The 20798-nt window shown below is 32.7% G+C and overlaps 1 long non-coding RNA gene across 1 annotated transcript in view; it reads left to right on the forward strand.

Annotated features, from left to right (window-relative positions):
• Positions 1-4588: 4588 nt before the first annotated feature.
• The window catches only part of LOC119259769 (uncharacterized), a 35426-nt gene continuing 19216 nt past the window's right edge, over positions 4589-20798 (forward strand). The window contains exons 1-2 of the long non-coding RNA XR_005128555.2: positions 4589-4638; positions 8594-8648. This is a non-coding gene — a long non-coding RNA (uncharacterized LOC119259769). The remainder of the gene's footprint in view (positions 4639-8593; positions 8649-20798) is intronic.

Genomic DNA, 20798 nt, shown 5'->3' on the forward strand with positions numbered 1-20798 from the left:
CCAAGAAAACAAAATTTAAAAAAATTACCAACTCTTTGTATTTAGTGAAAATATACCTGATTACCTTTTTTATTCCTATATCCAAGGATCTAAGAATGATAATCAGATGGAATGCTTGCTAAGTATTATGAATTGTTTTTAAATTAAGTATAGCATGGTAATTTTTATACTTAATTTTTATAGTAACCTTATAATATGTATATACTATTACCTCAATTTGAAACATGAGTGTAGAAGCACACAGAAGTTACATAATTACCCCAAGATCTCCTAACTGATCATTGTGTAATAGTTATTTGTACAAGAGTAAATGGCTGCAGAATTCATGATTAAAAATTGTTGTGAATGGTATCCATGTAAATGGTATTTCAAGAAAGTCAAATTTTTGTGGCCTGTAGTACTCAAAACTACAGAAACAGACTCAATGTGAAATCTGCAAACTCAACAAAGAGAACAGCATAAATAATTTATCGCTTTTTTTTACAAGATTTATTTTTATTTATTTATGCATACAAGAACTGTGGTCAGATCAGAGGTGCGGGGGCCTGAGGGGTGGGTGGTAAGAGGATTCACCAGAGACAGAGTGGGAAGCAGAACAGGCAGATTGACTGAAATACACTGCTGAGGGGAGCAGCAGGAGAGACAGGAGAGGTCTTCTGTGCCATGTGGGTAGCTCCCTGGGGAAAAAATTCCATGCTACAATGGCTGCAGACAGCTTCATAGTGCTCAGGCTTAACCCCTGAAAGACTCCTTTAGAGCAAACACACTTTCAATTCCAAAATGTAAGTGATCATCCACCATCACATAAGTCACCAACAATACTATTTTATGTGGACATTCTGACACTTTTTTTGTGTGTGTGGTTTGGAAGCAGTCTATTGGACAACATAGAATTTATGAGAAAACTTCAAAAAGATCAGCTATATATCTTTAAATGGATTTTTAGTGAAGACTGAATAGAAATAGGAATCCTAACAAGAAAGGAAAGAAGAAGATAAATTAAACAAAGAAAATCAATATGTCAAATGTTCTTTGTGTATGGGGAGTCAGCAGATAAGTGATTGATCTAGAGCTTGAAGTAATTAAGATGTCATTACTTACCAATAGGAATGCAAGCTCAGTACTGGGGAGAATCCTGGAGGAATCCTGTCCTTGAAGTTAGGAAATAATGACTAGAACAAAATTGTATTCAATTAATAGCTTACATATATATTTTTTTCCTTCCAAGTGGAAGAGAGTATATAATCAATCTTCAGATTAGTTTTTTGTCCAAGAGTAGAGGTAAATTCACTCTTCTGAAATGACTAAACTTAGTAACATGTAAGAGAAATATCAGCACAAAAAATGAGAAACAATATTAAGATTCTAGGTATGGCATTATTGAAGTTAATGCCTCAAACTGAATTTTGAAACAGATTGGAAAATTTATTGTCTCAATTGAATTGAGATATTGTTAATGAAGATTTTTTGTTTGTTTTCTAGAGAATGAATAATTAATCCTAATGAGTAATTTAATAGATTGATTAATTTTATCTAATATTAAGTGCCACAATAAAACTCTCTTTTTAATGTGGGCATTAAATAATTAAATATATTTACATTGATTTTTATGCTACTGTTTTACCCTGCTGTTTTCCTTCTACCAATAGGAATGGTAGGGTTACAATTGAAATTCACTGAAGAGTTTGGATTTCTGGACTTGTAGACTAAAAAAAAGATTTAGATACAAGAATATTATAGAAAATTCTGTGCACTTTGCATGATTTCTGTTTTTTTTTTCCAATTCAGCATATTTTTCAATACACAGTATACATCAGAAATACAAAAGTATTTTTCCATTAGTGTTTATAAAAGAGACTGTTCACTGAGTTGTATTAATTATTCCACTTACTGATTCTGTGGACATTGTATCTAGGAAAATACAATGCAGAACATTCACAAGAGATCTTTTTTCAGGTTATGGCACAAGAAAGAGAAGGACTTGAATAGATAATTACTTGAAGATGTCATGCAATGTGCAATAATTACAAAATAATTATAAGTAAAAAAAATAAAATTTCCCTTATTTAACCTGTTTTATTAATTACAAAATGTTATCTATCACTTTGATCACACACTTTAAAATATTCTAAGGGAGTTTTAGAGCCTGCTGATCAAGGTGAAACTGACATATTCAAAGGATTAAAGAATTGCTATAAATTTTAAATAAAAAAGAAAGTTAATGGCAGGTACTGTAAAAATTTAGGAAAAAATAGGTAAAATATAAGATGAACACAGACTTCTAAACTATATCATGGACTATAAAGATCAAAATAACACATCTAATATTATTATTGAAGCTATATAAAAATATTTTTTTTTACATTCAGTCATGGGCAGATGAGATTATTATTTAGTGACAAAGTATGACAGTATCTTGAAGCATATACTTAAACTGATACTTAAACTTAAACTGATACTTCACATTAATTCAGTCATTAAACAGTTACATGATGAGTAACCAAATGTGAAAAGAAACATTTCACTAACAAAACATAAAGAGCAATTTTATAAAGGAGGTTATAGTGGGGTTTAACCAAATCTCAAAAATCAAGGAATTCAAAAGGAAGTTTAATTGGACAACTGAAGAAACCAGGAGTGAGATAGTCAAATATTATTTAAAGAAAATTATAAAAAGATTGCAGAGAAGAAACAGAGAAGAAAGACAGCAGATAGGTAAAATAGGTTATCCAGGGCATTAAGAATGGTTGAAGGACACCGCTACAAACTTGATACTAAGGGATGACAACCATAACCTCTCAAATTATTAGAATAGCACCATACATGGTATGAAATTGTATTTAATTAGCCATAAGTCTACATTAAATCTCTGCTTGTATTTTTATGTCTTTGGATATAAAGTGGGAAATTTATATAATTATATAATATTGTCATCCACATATTGCCTGAATATCATTAATACAATTTTACTAAAAGTAAAGGTTTCCTTTTAATAATAATTTCATATGATTTATTTTTGAAGGTTTAATAGAATCCACAAAAGTTGTGAATTGAAGCAAAGCACAAATTATGTGTTCTAATATTCTGCTGAATGAGATGGCTAAGGAAAGCATACTTTCAAATATTTTATTAGATCTATTATTTTAAAAATTAACAAATATCTCAATATTTCATTAATTAAATTAAAATCTAAACTACACTGCATAATATCTCTGCTAAAGGATATTTCCATCAGATTCCAGCATAAATTTTCATTTATTAAAAAAAAATCTAAGTATTTTATATTTGATATTTGGACATTTCAGGTAAAATGGGATTTTCTCAATTTTTCTGGGTTCATGGTTCAATAACATTTTCCTTTACCCTTTGAAAATAATCTCTGGTGTAATAAAAACCATTTTACAGAGAAGGTTGTGTACAATGTTGATGAAGGAAAATAAGGGAGTGAAGTATGGGGATTTAAAGTTGACAACTTCCTGACAGATAGTGAATAAACAAGCTTTACAAAATTCAGACAAAACTTGGAAGCCAGGCAACCTTTAATTGTGTGAAGTAATTCTGTAGTAATGATAGACAAATTTAACATAGGAAATATATAAACAATATTCTAAGCATTATTACAAAGCTTAACAACACATATAATGCACAGGTATAATACACTATGAGACATGGTGTAATACACTAGTGTAATACACTATGAGATGTGGTAAGTAATGGGATTTGAAGAGGGAGTTGCAAAAAACGTGTTTAAATAATAACTTATATAATGGTCATTGTTAAATATTGATCATGCAAAATATTAAATGCCAACAAAAGGTGAAATGTACTGGGTAAGTGTGTGGATTTTTTAGCCATAATTCTTGGTTTCTACTCCAGCCAATAGTACATTCTAAGGATGTAATTTTGAACAAGATATTTGATCTTTATATGTGTTTGTTTTTTCATCTCTAAATAGGTGTAAACACTACTTATCTCAAACAAATTGTAACTTAAAGAGCTAATGCATGCGAAGTGTTTAAAACCATCCCTATCCTGGGCCACTTAAAAAGACTATGGTGATTCTGTGTGTGTGTGTGTGTGTGTGTGTGTGTGTCGAGAAACGGGGTATAGACTAGAGGTGTGGAGGGTGAGAGGATTCATCAGAGACAAAGTGGGGAGCAAAACAGGGGTATCTTCTGCAATCCGCTGCTAAGGGGAGCAGTGGGAGAGACAGAAGAAGTCTGGTATGCCATGTGGGTTAGGCCATAGCCATGAGAGTACTGAGAGTCAACCCTAGGCCCCCAGGGAGGCCCCATTTTCAAGTTCTATTTTTAAGATCTATTCTCAGATCTCTTAAATTCTATTTTTAAAAGAGTTTATGTATAAAATGAGTATTAAAATATGTAACATTATATAAATTTAAGATAATTTACAAGTATACCAATAATATAGAATATATACTTACAAATTACACAAATTTAAATTGAATTGTGATATTAAAATAATATTGACCGAACAGTTCAAGAAATTCTTCTTGTCAGTAGAACAACTGAGAATTCCATTACATAATCGTTTCCCAGGGGAAAAATTTGAAACCTATCAACGGAATCATTTAAAATTGCGCTGTAAAAAATCCTGCACTGTACAAATCACTGGAGGGTATGTTTTAAGGAACAATCCTATAATATGATGAGTAGTGGTCTATATTATCAGTTACATTTTTTGTATTTTTCTTTGTTAATTCAGGAAAAATATGTTAGTATAGAAGTTTAATCATGTTCTTAATAGATTATAATGTAATATTTGAAGTTACTGTGTTCAAAACTGCAATTTCAAAATAAAGTAAAAACATAAATATTGTTAATTATTTTCTTTCTCAAATTTATTCATTTAACTCAGTCCCAAATATTGCATTTTTTTATAAAACTTCTTGAATACTACCAGAGTTTTCTTTGGATATTATTGTAGGAAAAAATATAGGTAGAAAACCAATTGTGGTTTGTTTGGATCATTACTTTAGTTAAAATTGTTGATTTTTCTAACTTCCCTCAACTGACTTTGATGGTTTATTGTGATGATAATATTATGAATGTTACTTCAAAATCTATTTCAACAAATTACTTTCTAGTACTTAGACATGTAATGATTACTTCACATAAAAAACAAAACAAAATCCTTAACATTTTACTGGAAAATGAATTTGTTAGCTATTAACAAAATTCACTTCTTTTAAACCCAGCTAAGTTTAACAAGAGCAGTGAAGCTTTATCAGTATTTCTCCATATAATGATTTTAAATGTTTTAAAATGTTAATGGTATTATTTCTGAACTTAACTTTGATGATATGTGTTTTCCTTCATAGTATGTTTTTCCCCCCAAGAAATGCCTGCATATAAGGCATTTACAGAAGCAGTAATAGGTTATATTATAGTGCCTTATATGTACACATCAATACATTGATTCATTTATTTTACACATAACTGAAGATGCTTTTCTGGAGACTGTAAAATTTAAAAAAATGCAGTCTGCTCTATGAATTTGTAATATTTCAGTAAAAGAAAACAAAACAGATATTATAGAAAGAATTCAGTAGGACAAATACTTTAAAAGATATATTTATTATATTCAAAAGATTAAAGATACACTGTCAGATCAAAGATTGTGTCAAAATTTAAGGAGATTACATATACATACATACATACATACACACACACACACACACATATATATACACCTATATATAAAAATGAATTTTTAAGGATAAATAAGTCTAAAAGTGAAGTCATAGAGCTGAGATCATTTTCAGTTGTGTAATGACTGTAGATAGAATGGAAATTGGAGATAATGTAGATAATAGAAGGTGTAACAAATTCAATTTTCCATAGACTATGGGACAGATCTGGAAGAAATACTTCAATAAAATTAGGATAGCATTAGTTTTCTTTTAAATTCATAAATTACCAATGAAACATCCCTGGTGTTGTTCACAAAAAAGCTAGAAATGTTGATGAACAATATAAAAACTAACAGAGGGTAAAGCAACATTGAGCAAGAAATCTTACTGAAGTATTTCAAATTTTACAGAAAAAATAAGCAGTAGTTAAAAACCTCTTTAATGAGGGTCTCCATGCTGGTGCTGGGGGGTTAAAGTCTCAGCACTATCAAGCTATCACCAGCCATTACAGCATGAGTTAGATCCCTGGCCAGGAAGCTAATCCACATTGCGCAGCACACCTCTCCTGTCTCAAAATTGGGAAAGATTTGGTAACCTTCTTTCATGTGCTAATTGGAAAAAAGTTTCTTTTGGATTCTACATGATATTGTGCAGTATGTTGCACTTTTTTTAAAGATTTATTTATGTATGCATACAAGAGCTGGGGTACAGGCCAGTAGGGGAGGTGAGAGGATCCACCAGAGACAGAGTGGGGAACAGAACAGGTAGACTGACTGAAATACACTGCAGAGGGGAGCAGCGGGCGAGACAGGAGAGATCTGCTTCTCCATGTGAGTTGTTCCCTGAACGTCCAGGAATCGAACTTGTGTTGCAGAGGCTGTAGTTTGCTTCATAGTGCAGTGCTTAACCCATTGTGCCACCAGAGAGGCCTAGTATGTTACGCCTTTTACATGGCTATTTAGAACATTATCTACTTTATTCAAATGATATGTACTGTGTTAACATGAAAGCTAGAGTCACTGAGGGGAAAATTCATCTATTTCTTTAAGGTAATAGGAAAGAAGTCCGGTACTTTATTTAGTACTCAACTTGATAGTTGTGATGGTTAATTTGTCTACTTAACTGAGCCATTGGGTGCCATGACAGTTGGTCAAACACTATTCTATATTTGTCTGTGAAAGTGTTTTGGAAGACTGACATTTGAAGCAACAGACTGAGTAAAGCAGATTGTTCTCCTTAATGTGGTTGAACTTCATACAATTAGTTGAAGGCCTGAAAGGAACAAAAGTACTGACCACCCCATGAATAAGAGGAAACTTCTTCGGGCTGCTTTGAGCAGGAATGCAGCTATAGACCTTAACTTGCTTTCTTGGGTCAGGGACGTGATGGTTTTCAGATTGCAATTTCTGTTATCATTTCTTTCTGTTCTAAATTCTTCAGACTCAGATTGAACTCTCTAGGGCTCTGGCTTGTCAAATGTACAATTTGGTATTTCTCAGCCTCTATAATAGGATGAATCAATGCCACTATCCTATTGATTCTGTTTCTCTGGTGAGTCCTGACTAATGTGGTAGTATACAGACAAGTACTAATTAAAAATAATAGATTGAAATATACCTGTTGAAGTAAGGATAAAGGCTTGCCCCTATGCTTTTCTTAAATTTATGTTTTTACTTTCTTTTATCTTGTAAATTTCTCTTTCTCTCTCTTAATTTAATCTTGTATAGGAAAGGAACTGTACTTTCGTTTTAAACTTTTTTTCTTTTTAAGGTAACCTTTTAATTAATGTATAATTAATATTAAGGATTTACAGCCTTATATATGGTTCAGAGATACAGGATCACGCCACTTCAGAGTATGTTGCCACAACATATTCACTACCAAAACACTTCTAGTCCTCAATCATAGTCCAGTATACCCACTCCACACTTTGTTTTCCAATCTTTCTCTCCCCCTCAGCTTGCTTCAATTCTATACTCAGATATCTAGGGTTTGTTTTGGTTGGTTTTGTCTGATCCTTTGTTTTATTTCTCTATATTCCAAATATAAGTGACACCATCCAGGATTTATTGTTTCCATTATGATTTATTTTGCTTTCCATTATCCTCTTCAGTTCCATTCAAATTGTTGTAAAAAGCACATTGTTGTAAATAGTGCTGCAGTAAACATAGTGGTAGTAATATCCCTTCAAATTACTAGTTTTTAAAAATTCTTTGGAAACATTCTTAGGAATAGAATTGCTGAATCTTAGGCTAGATCTATTTTAAATATTTTGAGAAACTTACATACTGGTTTCCATAAGTTTTTAAACATTCTACAGTCCTATTAACAGTGTAAGAAGATTCCTTGTACTCTACATCCTCAACAACACTTCTTTGTGGTCTCCTTAATGTGAACAATTCTTTCTGGTGTGAAATGGCATCTCATTATGGTTTTTATTTGCATTCCCTTGATGGTAAGGAGTGATGAGCATTTTATTTATGTCTATTGGCCACTTCTATGTCTTCCTTGGAGAAGTGTCTATTGAGGTCTTCTGTCCATTTTATTTTTTTAAATTTTATTTTCTATTGATTTGTATGAATTCTTTATAGATCTTAGATGTTAGATGCTTGTCAGTTGTGTGGTGTCAAATATTTTCTCCCAGTCAGTAGGGTGCCTCTCTCCTTAAAATATACGTAAGTCTTTTCAAAGGTAAATAAACCTCTTGAGAGTCTCTTTCTTAATGATTGGGTCTCAGGACAATGAAAGAGTGTGTTTTTTTTTTTTTCAGTTTCCCATTACAGCCAGAGAAATTATTGCATTCTCAAAGGGCAGTACTAGGACATCTAAATCAATGTATGGTTTTGTTATCATTCCACATGTTATAAAAGAATAAATTAACATACTAAAAATAATATTGGGAAATCTTTTGTATACTACAAAACTTTTTTTTTTTCACAGGTTGACAATTTGTGTTTCAGAGCAAAAGTCCAGAAGAGTATTCACTATCCTTAAGGTGAATTATCATTGCCCAGATGAAAAATACCACAGGAAAAAAGAAATTAAGATGTCTAGATCATGGTTAATAGCATGGATGCTCACTTTCATGGCAGTTTTGGACCCAAATTTGACTTACACCAGAATTTAATAGAAAACAACCAATCAAACTCTCCTAACTTACATTGATAGATAGATAGATAGATAGATAGATAGATAGATAGATAGATAGATAGGCAGATAGATAGATAAATACTGCACCCCAGCCTCAGGGAGATGGATTTTGGAGTCTTATCTCCAGTCTTCCACCAGATGATGTTGCATGAAAGTATATCATTTCTCAAATGCTGATGGATGGTTGTTGGCTTCTGCACCATCAAGCATTAGACCCCTATATAATATCAGAAATCTAGTGTCTAACACAGTGCTGGGACAAAGATCATGCTAATATCTTCCTTTTACAACTGAAATAAACTTTGGAATCTCCTTTCTAAGATACTAAGTCAAGTGCTAAATAAGTTAGTTTAAGTTAGAATGATTCAAGTATGTTTTCTAACATGAAAACAGCATATTTTCATGCTCAAGGTAATAAAGATACAGAGAGAATGAGGGAAGATAAGCTGTTGCAAATAAAGGTAATATGCAAATATGCTGAATTTCCTCAAAATATCAATATATCCAATTGAATATTTGATTATAAAAATACAGGTTGAAATGATCAATCACATTAAACAAAACAAAAATTTCACTTCAGGAAAAATTTCATGTTTTTACAAATCATTTAAATATGTTGCTTTCTTTCTATCTATATTGTGAATCAATATATTTTTAATAATTAAACTTGTTCTTGATTAAAATGCTATCTTTATATCTTGCTTGTGAAAGCAAAATATTTCAATAGCTTAAGTTATCAATACTTAAATAAACATATGCTCTAAACATTGTTTATAAAGAAAAGCTATTTCTCATTTAAAGAATGAAAAGAAAAATTAAATAATAGCATCTTCTTAGAAACATGAAAATGAAATTCAATTCACAAAAATGTTCTCTGTAAATTCAAAGATGTCAGAAATACAGGTGTCAAATATTCACAAGCTATTTGATTACCTGAGGGTTACATATTTCAAACAATGGAGAAAATATAGTATAGTGTATAACTCTCAGAATAGACTCTAGGGAGTGTGATAAAATTACAGGATAAAGAGAATATGGGATTATTTAGTCTTTGAAAAAGAAGACATTTGACATCTTTATATATAGATTGCCAGGGGAATTTGGTTCACTTGGCACTGTGAAATATGTTATACTTTTCTCAATTTATTTCTCTACAAAAAGAACTAGAATTTGCAAATATATCACATTATCCCAGTAGCTTTGACTGTGGGCTTGCTGACAGAGGGGAAAATGGGACTTTATTGACTAGTAATTTTTATTTAGAATATGGGACATAATAAATTAGTGGTGAAACTATAAATTCCCAAATAGATAAATAAAAATATATTATTTTTACTTAAGTTTTATAAACAAATAAAAACTCATCTGAACTTGAAATCTCTGGAGAGTGACTAAAAGCAAATAGATTCTAGAGATGATTATCTGTAGAGTGGTAGCATGTGAATTTCCCATATTTATGATTTTTGCAGTGAAGACAGGCCCCAGTACATGCCATTTAAACTATAAAACTGATAAAGATATCTTCATGTTACAAACTTCACAAACCAGAAGATTCATTTCAAGAAATTTATAACATATTGAAACTGTGGAGAAGAATCTTGAAAAGAGGACTTCAGAGAGGAAACAACAAATCCTGTATATAACCTCTTCCTAAAACTCTGGCTAACCCCTGTGATGTGAATATTCAGAACAGATGACAAGCATCCTTGGCTAACTATAAAATGGAACAGAAAATTCAACTGCTTCCCACAGTCATAAACATAGAGTGTGCAGTTCAAGTAAATATACCACTTGATAAAGCATTAGTATATGGGCCCCTAAACAAAAACTGTGTATCTATTCAAAACAAATACTAATTATTTCTTTATTGTGAAAGACTGACATGGAATAGAAGGGCATTGTGATAGTAAGTAGGAGTTTTATTATCATTTCCTAGGACATTGCAAATGTCAAGATAAAACAATGAGGCAGAAATAAATTACATTTCTCATTAGTCTCATCCTCTCATGACTACCTCCATCAGATAACTCCTCTAAGCCATACCAGGCTGCATTTTCCTGTGATTGCATATCTCATTTAGCATAATAGCCTCTGGGTCCCTGCATGTTTTTTGCAAATATAAGGACTGTCTTCTTGTTTTTAAGGATGAATAGTATTCCATTGAATGTATCTGTGGCATTTTCTTAATCTTTTTGATCTATTAAGGGACCCTTGTGTTCTTTCCATATCTTGATATTTCATGAATAAGCAGTGAAGAAAAACTGACTGAGATATCTCTGCAGGATTCTTTTTCATTTATTTCAAATATATACCTAGAATGTGATAGTTGGGTGATATGGTAGTTCTATTTGTAATTTTATGAGGAGTCCCCATATTGATTTCCATTTTCCATTCCTAATAACAATCTACAAAGGTTTCACTTACTCCACAACCTTTTCAACACATGTATATTTTTAATACAGAACAGTCATCCTAGTAGGGAATACGTGATGCTTCATGGTAATTTTGATTTGCAGTTCTCTGTTAATTAATGATGTTTTTCATATACCCATTTGTTTTTTGTGGGCCTCATTTGGGGGAAATGTCTATAAAGTTCTTTCACTTTTTTTTATATCGGGTTTAGATTTACTTTAAGACAAGTGGGTTTTTAACAATATTGATTTTTAGTAACTAATTAAAGGTGCTCATTACATTGCTAAGACTCTGGGTGAGAAGTTTTAACTAGAGATTTCAGAAAACGAAGCATACTTTTGCCATTTGTTTCTTTTTAAGTTAAAGATAATCTTTAAGTGTTTAATTAATTTTATTGGTTTTTGGGTATGATGTAAGGTAGAGGTACATTTTTTATTTTTATTTTTTTTAATTGAGGTGATGTTGATGTATAAACTTTATATGTTTTAGAGATATGGGATCATACTTTTCAAGTAGATGCTACTATACTATATCCACTACCAAATTACAGTTGTATATTTTGCATATAGATGTCCTGATTTCCTAACACTATTTGTTGAAGTGACTATGTCTTCCCATTGTATGTTCTATTACCTTGAGTGTGGTGATGATATCACAGGTATCTGCTTATGCCTAAAATCATAAAATATGTGCAAATTTTTGTACATTATATGCTTCAATGAAGCTGGTAGTAAATAAGCCAATTCTTAGTTTTTAAGCACACACTCCAAACAGACATCTGTATTTTTAATATAGAGAAAAATAAAGTCTAATATTAGAGTGGGTGGAGTTGAGTGAACATTGCTGAAAATAAACTATAGAAGCAAAAGAATTTTTTGTTAAAAAATTTCTCTTACTTTATGTGAAATTTCACTCTTTACTACATAAATAGCAATCATCTCCTTGCACTTCAATATTGTCACATCTCATAAACCTGGCTGAGTGCATTGAGTGGATGAGAAAACTCCAGGGAAACATCAGTTACTACAGTAAGTGGGATCAGTGATTCAGGAACGTTAGCTAATAAATAATTTCCCAAAGTCCCAACTTTGTATAGGTAGGAACCAGGAAATGGAAGTCACTATTAAATAAGGCCCTGCCTCTATTTTAGTACTTAAAGCTGCCCTGAGATATTTCTCAATATCACTGTAGAAATAGTTTCTTGGCTAACTCCCAGTCCAGAAAATTGCATACATTCTCCCTAAATTCTCCCTGATATTAAAAAGTGGGTACAAAATGTTAAGGACTGTTTCTCATAATGCTTGCCAGTAATTCAACCACTGGTCTGACACCGGATCAAGCAAGCAAGAGTGTTTAACTATACTGTCATAGTGATCTTACAAATAGTCTACTGAATTTAGAAAACTACAAGATCTGATTCTAGATATCTAAATAAAAATGTAAAAAGAAAATTAAAATGTGGGATTTATGATAATGCTTCCACATTTATTTGAGTGTAAAGCATAACAAAGCCACACACACACACACACACACACACGCAAAAAAAAAAAAAAAAAAAAAAACAGAAATAATCAACTGTAGGCATTAACCTGAAGATGACACATATTATTAAGCACATCTTTAAATCTAGGTTCACAAACTAAACTGAGACAGTAGCAAGATAAGTAACGCAAAATTTTGAATTAGCCCAAGTGAATGGTGGAGGATTGAATTTAGGAGCCTAATTAATTTTGCACCAGTAGATGGGTATGGATTTTTTTTCTTTTTCAACATTGTGCTATCCAAGCAATACAGGACTGCAGCTGATTCTGACTCAGAAGCTAGCAACTTAAAACTGTTGTTTTAAATAAGTCTGCTTAGGAAAGCCGTAAACTTTTGCTTTTTCGCTTTTCAGGATTTGTTTTTTTTTTTTTTTGGTAACTTCTCACACCTCTTTCAGCTCATGTTATCTATTGTGTGGATGTCTTCCACCCTATAGAATTTTATCTAATAACAGCAATGGTAACTAACACTTCCCAGCCACTAATTTAACCATCACATTTCGATATACAGTTACTTGTTTTCCCCATTCTCCATATAAAGAAACAGGAAAATTAAATCTAATAACTTGTCCATGATCAATTACATAGTAAGGGACAAGGTTTGGAATGACTCAAGACATAATGAAACTTTAATATATAGACATAGAAAGTTCTAAATTTAAATTATTTTAAAATGTTATATTAAGCAAATAAGAACGGAAAGCAATACTGTGTTAAGGACTGTGTTAAGTTATAAAGATTACATGTTCATTTTTTGGTGAGCAAAAGAGCAAAGGTATCTATGCTGAACGCATCCCAGGAACTCACCAAAACATAAAATAAATAATCAGACAAAAATGGAGAAGGGTGAAAGGGAAATACACCAACATTCTATTTACTCAGACGACACTGATATGTAGGTGTGGGTTAGAAACATAAACCCTTGCTCAGGGCTTATTCAATTCAAACACACAGTGACTCTTGGTTTTCAATAAATAAATTTGGATGGGATACAATTCAGTCCTTAACACAGTATTGCTTTCCGTTCTTATTTGCTTAATATAACATTTTAAAATAATTTAAATTTAGAACTTTCTATGTCTATATTTTAAGAGCTATAATTTTATCAACTCTACTAATAGATTTTTTCCATGTGTTTGAATATTTTGGGGGAGTGTAGCTATTCCTAGAATCTTCCATGGCAATGTTTTTTGGTCTAATTTTAAAATATATTATTCCAAAAATATTTTTGTTTCCTTTCTGTCTGATACTCAGTGCGCTCCCACCTGGATCCTCTTTTACCTAAATTGTAGGGTTGGGATTTGGAACTAAACCAGTAGTTTCAATTGACCCATATAGTATGATTTTATTTAGAAATCCTCCAGATAAATTCATCAGGAGCTAAAAAGCATGACTCTATGTATCCAAAGTTTATGCCAGTTCAAGCATTCATGGTGTCATTTTCAGGTCCCCCTTCATGGATTTGTACTTAAATCTGTATCTCTGTTCTCAACAAAACCCTTCTGTTACACCCTGCATTTTGTAGTTCATTAAAGTACACTTTCTAGATCATCAGAGAGTGGCAGGTATTCTCAAATGGTATTCTAGCTATTTTGCTTGTAAATTATTTCACCATCTGCTTTTCTTGAGGATTTCTGCCTTTTTCCAAATTTATTAATTATTCCATCAATTCAACTATGCATTGAAAAGGTATCTTAAAATTGTATCCCAGGGCCTCCCTGGTGGTGCAATGGTTGAGTGCTGGGCTGTAAAGCTGTCCACAGCCTCTGCAATGCTGGTTCAATCCCCAGCCAGTGGCGAGGGTCCCGCATGACATGGCAGACTTCTCCTGCCACACCCGCTGCTCCCCTCAGCAGTGTATTTTGTCAATCTGCCTGTTCTGTTCCCTGCTCTGGCTCTGGTGAATTCTCTCACCCTCCTGCACTTCTGACTGTGCCCATTGCTTGTATAAATAAATAAATAAAGCTTTAAAAAAATAAATTAAATTACATTAAAAAAAGTTAACTAGTTTAAAAAAATCTATGTAGTCACTTATGTAAACTGGAGTGCTCTCTACCTATTTTACATGTTTTTTCTTTCTTTTATCAGTAACTAATTTACAGTAAGTAGAGAACTAACAATCAAAAGAATATGCTTACTCTAGCAAGAAAGAAAAAGCTATATTCACCAGATTTTAGTTCACACTGTCACTAAATGAGTGCTTCCATGACAACTAAAATATTCATGAATAATATGTAACTTTTGCACTGTAGGTTTCCACAGAACCCCTTTGCCAGATGGAAACTTTTTATTGCCTCCATTGCTTGGCCCAGTTTTTAGGACTTTGCCCTAAAGGTAAACTCCTAGGAATCACAGCATGCATTTTATTTTTAACTAATTGGTTCCTAGTCTAGAATAGAATTGCTCATACCAAATTTGTATAATGAGATAGTCATTTCTATCTTGTGTCCATTCTTATAAGCATTTCAGGTCAAATATAACAATAAATCTTAGATACTCACTTTCTCACTGGATGTCCTCCATCAAACTAGGTGAATTTTAGCCATGTAGGTCTCTAGCCCAATAAGTAACTCCACAGACTGAATCTTCCGACAAGAACATGGAAACACTTTTCTAGAGGCCACATAGAGCAACAGAAAAATAAAGGAAAGACAAAAGACATTTCCAACAAAACTAGCTAAAAGAAAAATTCTGTGAACACAATATTTATTTGTTACAGAAAACCATGAAAACACTCGTGGGAAGTTATCAAGTTGAAGTCAGTTAGTTAATAAGAGGGGACAAAAAATGTCCTGCCTTTTTACGTTGTCAATATTTTGAATCAAACATGTTTCTCCAGACTGAGAGTGAGACTATTCAGTATAATGTTTACCTAAGGATATTTAAGACAAAACAATATCTGATATAACCCATGTCACTCAGAATCTATCCAGGAAATTTGAACAAAGCTTAACTAACATGTGCAATTATTAGCTATAAAAGATGTGAAACTTTTATTTTTATTTTTGTGTAGAAGAACTAGGGTGTAGGCCAGAGGTGCAGGGAATGAGAGGATTTACTAGAGACAGAGTGGGGAGCGGAACAGGAGAATTTACTGAAATACATTGCTGAGGGGAGCAGTGGGCAGACAAGAGAGGTCTGCCGCACCATATTTGGGTTAGCTCCCTGGCCAGGGATCCAACTCAGGTGTTGCAGTGATGGTGCTGAGACTAAACCCCTAGGCCACCCGGGAAGCCCAGGCATGTAACTTTAAAGATAACACAGAACTCTAATGAATATCTTAGGACTAAGGGAGACTTCTCCAAGAAGCAACTCTCCCTCTCAAACTGGAATTCAAATCTTACTGGTGTTGCAATCCGCAGGGAAACCAGGACAGTGAAGAAGTTCCCTGGGTTCCTTAGTTGGTTAATAATCACAGGATTGCTTAATGTGGCTCATAAAAATGGAAGAATGATGTAAGCTGAAGGTGAAAAAGAGATAAGCAAGGCACTGTTATTTTGTGTTAGTACATGTATGTGAAAACAAATCAATTAAAAGCCATATACATAAACTTTTAAGATTAATATTAAATATACATAACTTTTATGATTAATATTAATATTTCACTCAACATAATTCTGTTGAGTAAAATTAGAGGGTAGTGAAAGGGGAACTAAGCCAGGAGACAAGTACACAGATTAATTATATGTTTGTATATACTAGGAAATCTGAAAATTGATATATTGAATATAGTGTTAACTATATTTAAAAAATAGATTGGCCCTCATTTGTGGCACAGGGATTAAAGACACAGAGTTATCAAGCTATGGCCAGCCACTGCTTCATGAGTTCAATACCCGGACAGGGAGATAACCCACACGGTGTAGCAGACCTCTCCTGTCTTGCCCATTGCTCCCCTCAGCAGTGTATTTCAGTAGATCCACCTGCTCTGCTCCCCACTTTGTCTCTGGTGAAGCCTCTCACCCCCACACCTCTGGCCTACACCCCAGTTGTTGCATGCATAAATAAATGTAAAAATAAAAAAATATATATTGCCTTGGAGCACACAAAGCAATATAACAAATAAAATAGTTCATATGATAATACATTTACACTTACATGTATAACATGTGTATAAAATATAACAAAGATCAAATAAATCTCACTTGTAGATTTAAGTTGCCACCAATTTCATTATTAAGTAGGAGTACAGGTACATCTTCACAAGATGGACTCATTGCAGCATCAGGCCTTTTGTTTCTGGGTAATGTGTTTCATGATGAGATTCATAAATTCCTTAACCCATACCCAATGATAAACCTCCTTTCATTTAAGTTTCTGACTTGTTTAATGCGACTTTTTTTTGGTGATATTTATATGAGATTCATGCTCCATGAATATCTTGATTTTTGTTCTTTTTTCTACCATTTATAATGGCAGATGAACCAGTTCTAATTCACTCATATTAATCCATTTTGCCAAAGTTCCAAAAATACAGAGTGTGTTTTTGTTGCCTCTCAATAGTTAAGTTCTTTCACTCTAAAGCATGTTTCGTGATCAATAATCTTTCTCTAATATTCCATCTCATTTTTTTAACTTGTATTTATTTATTTTTTTAAGATTTATTTATTTATTTATACAAGCGCTGGGTACAGTCAGGAGCACAGGAGGGTGAGAGAATTCACCATAGCCAGCTGGGGAACAGAACAGGCAGACTGACGAAATACACTGCTGAGGGGAGCAGCAGGCGTGGCAGGAGAGATCTGTCGTGCCATGTGGGACCCTCGCTGGTGGCCAGGGATGGAACCGGCGCGGCAGAGGCTGCGGGCAGCTTCGCAGCCCAGCGCTCAACCGCTGCACCACCAGGGGAGGCCCTCCATTTCATTTTTGACTGCTTCTCTTTACTTACTTTCTTTTTTTTACAAGTTGCAATGTATCATATCTTTACCCAGTAACTGATCTAGGAAGGAGTTCGGGATAGATCTTAAGAAGGGGTCACAGGTTTTTCCTGAATAACATGCATTTTTCATCCTCAATGAGCAGAGTTAGTTCTATCTTTTGTTAATCTTCTTTGTGCTACTTCTGTTGCCTGAATAGACTAAGTAAAAAAAAATGAGTATTCAATTTTTTTAAGAATACCAACCCAGATTTTCTCATTCCAAATGTTAGGGTCCTGCTTCTTCTAAATCAAGAACTAACTTTGGAGTAGAAACATGTCAGGATTGCAAATTTAGCCTCTTGGTGATCTAAAACTCTTAATTAAATCCTGGTCCTAGATCTCAGTTTTTTTTGTTCTTCAACTGCACAAATTTCTATCCCTTTATAGCATACCAGATAGGCTCTCTGGCTTTCAAACTTCATCTTACACACTCCCTTCACACTTTAACGCTTCCACAGACTGGAAAATGCTTCATAGCCTTTTATTGTCTTTCTGCAGTGCATTCAGAACCCAGCAACAGACAGCTAATACTCTCCCCTTATAATTGCTGTAATTATTTAAATATTTATGATGTTTCAATGGCTAGTTCATTCCTCCTTACTGAGATTCTCTTCCCACTTTACCACTCATGAAATGCCTATCAATTACTTTGCAATCATATGCCAAGAGCTATCAATGTTGCCTTCATAGCCATGGTGGGTGGTCACTGCCAGCTGGCTGGTGAGTGATCCAGCTGAAAGTCTCACTTTAGAGTCTGCTGCCTGTTTCCTAAAACAATGTCTAGAATCAAATCATGTGCTTTGTGTTTACTAGAAAACAGTTTCTGAGGCTAGATTTGAGTTCAGGTTAAAATATCACTGAGTAATCTCATAAGCAATTTCAAAGAGAAATAAAGGAAAAAGGATTGAATATTGAAGTTAAACTACTGGGAATTTACTTCAGAGGGATGGCCAATCTCTAGTGATGCTTGAGATGACCTTTTAGATTTCTCTCATTTGAGAGAAGAGAACAAGATTCTTGAACATCCTTTTCAAATGATCATTTATATTCAGGCTGCTTCAGGAAGGAGATAAACTTGAATTTGAAGTTTTCTTTGACAGAGTAAAAATAATGAAGATCAACTCAGTTGTGCCCTTTCAACCAATATTCCTGAAATCTGGCAGAATTATTGTCTCACACCTGAGAAGTTTCTGGAAGATACATCATATGATTGGCTACAATCATTAAAACATTTCCCACCACTGTATATAAATAAATTTTAAATAATGAGAATGAAAGAACAATTTTATTGGAAGATATTCTTTACCAAATTTGACCCCCAAAGATTTAAACTGTATAAATACAATGATTTCAAGAAATCAGACATGTTTAATTTGAAAGCAGACATGTTTAAAATAACTGATAATTCCAAATTGATTTAAGATAGTAAAACATTAATTTGGTCAATCATCCGACCAAAAGTTTATTGGATAAAATGTAGAATGAACTCAAGATATATGAAAAATAGATAAGCTAGACAAAATTTTCTTTCAACATGAAATTTATATTATGTTAGGGGAAATGGGCAGCAAATATTCAGATAATAACATACTTTTAGTCAGTGGTATGTGAAATGAAGAAATGTCTGGTACTTATCAACCCTCCAATTATTTGGGTTCCTCCTCAAAATATATCATCATTGAAAAACACCTAAAACATGTGATGAGTCAAAATTTGTTACTCATGACCTCTCATTTTCTTATATGAGAATAGCACATGTAACAATCATAGCCAGAGATATGACATCTAAGTGCAATATACCTCTTCAAGGTAAGAACCAATTTCTACAAAGTCCTCAATGCTTTCCTTTCCACACTGATGGCTATGCTTAGAAGATCTTAGATGACACGTGCTGGGAATAGCTAAGGTTCTACCAACTGAACCCCAGAATTACATATTGGAGAAAAGATAACCATGAGTCTTTTTTGTGATTAGATTTCATGTAAGTAAAAAATAACCATCAATTAAATTAAGCTTGTGATGTTGGTAGAGTGGTTATCAAAACAGGTAGCATTGTGTTCACAATTCAAAAGGATACAGGGTCTCATCATTAAATTGCAGTATGAAGTGAAAGCAAAGAAAAATGGGAAAAACAATTTAGTGGATAAACTGTGTTTGATGAAAGAAAAGTATTTAAAACAAAAATAACTTATTTTCCCTACTAGTTACTTTCAATATGAAGTCTAGCTTATATATGAGGATATTTTTAAATAACCAAGAAATTATCTAATATCTCAGTAAATGAGTGCTAATTAATTATTACAAATTACATTAAACATTCATGTTCCAATAAATACTAGTTCAGTGTGTAAAACACTATTTCTATAACCTATACTTATACTCATGGACCTTGTTATGTTCTAACATCAAACATTCACATTCTAACTTTGAAAATGCTTCAAAATGAGTATGCACACATTTGTTTCTTTAAGAAAATAAAATCAGCATTATAAATATAGAAACAATACAAATTCACATATACAATGCATTGGTTAAAACATATTTTCATCCCTTTTTTTTTCCATCTCAAAGGACAAAAGGATGGTAAACCAAATGCATCCCTACAAAAGCATTTAATTTCAGTAGGTAATTAAAAAAATTCCCTAGCTAATATAAAGTGCTTCTTTGGGGAAGTGACTTTTCAAACTACAAGAAGGAGTAGTACCACAGAGAGGCCATAGAGATTTCATAGCTAGTTGTAAAATAAACAAATCTTTACAAAATGGATATGTTTTAACTCACTACTGTGCTTTTAATGAGATTGAATTCAACTTCAGTGTACTAATTTTATTAAACTGTGTACATAAAAGTGATGGAATAGGGGTGATTTGGGGATTAGCAAAACAATCAAAGGTTTGGTAATATGTTACAAAATTAATATATGTTGATTTTTTTTAACTCCTCTGTGTGTTCTTTTTTTTTTTAAAAAAAATCTCTTTCAAGAAATTGAAGGAGCGATGATAATGTTTTGAACAGGAGTGGAGATGAATTCATACTGGAGTTATGAGTTATATTCTATTTCTCTTCGTTTCTAAAACATTTTTTTTTCTTTTTTTGTTTGTTTAATTTTGTTGTGATTGGGTAT

The sequence above is a fragment of the Talpa occidentalis genome, unplaced genomic scaffold (genome assembly GCF_014898055.3).
Source record: "Talpa occidentalis isolate TD23 unplaced genomic scaffold, MPIMG_talOcc4v2.1 talOcc4.5, whole genome shotgun sequence".
Classification (NCBI taxonomy): domain Eukaryota; kingdom Metazoa; phylum Chordata; class Mammalia; order Eulipotyphla; family Talpidae; genus Talpa; species Talpa occidentalis.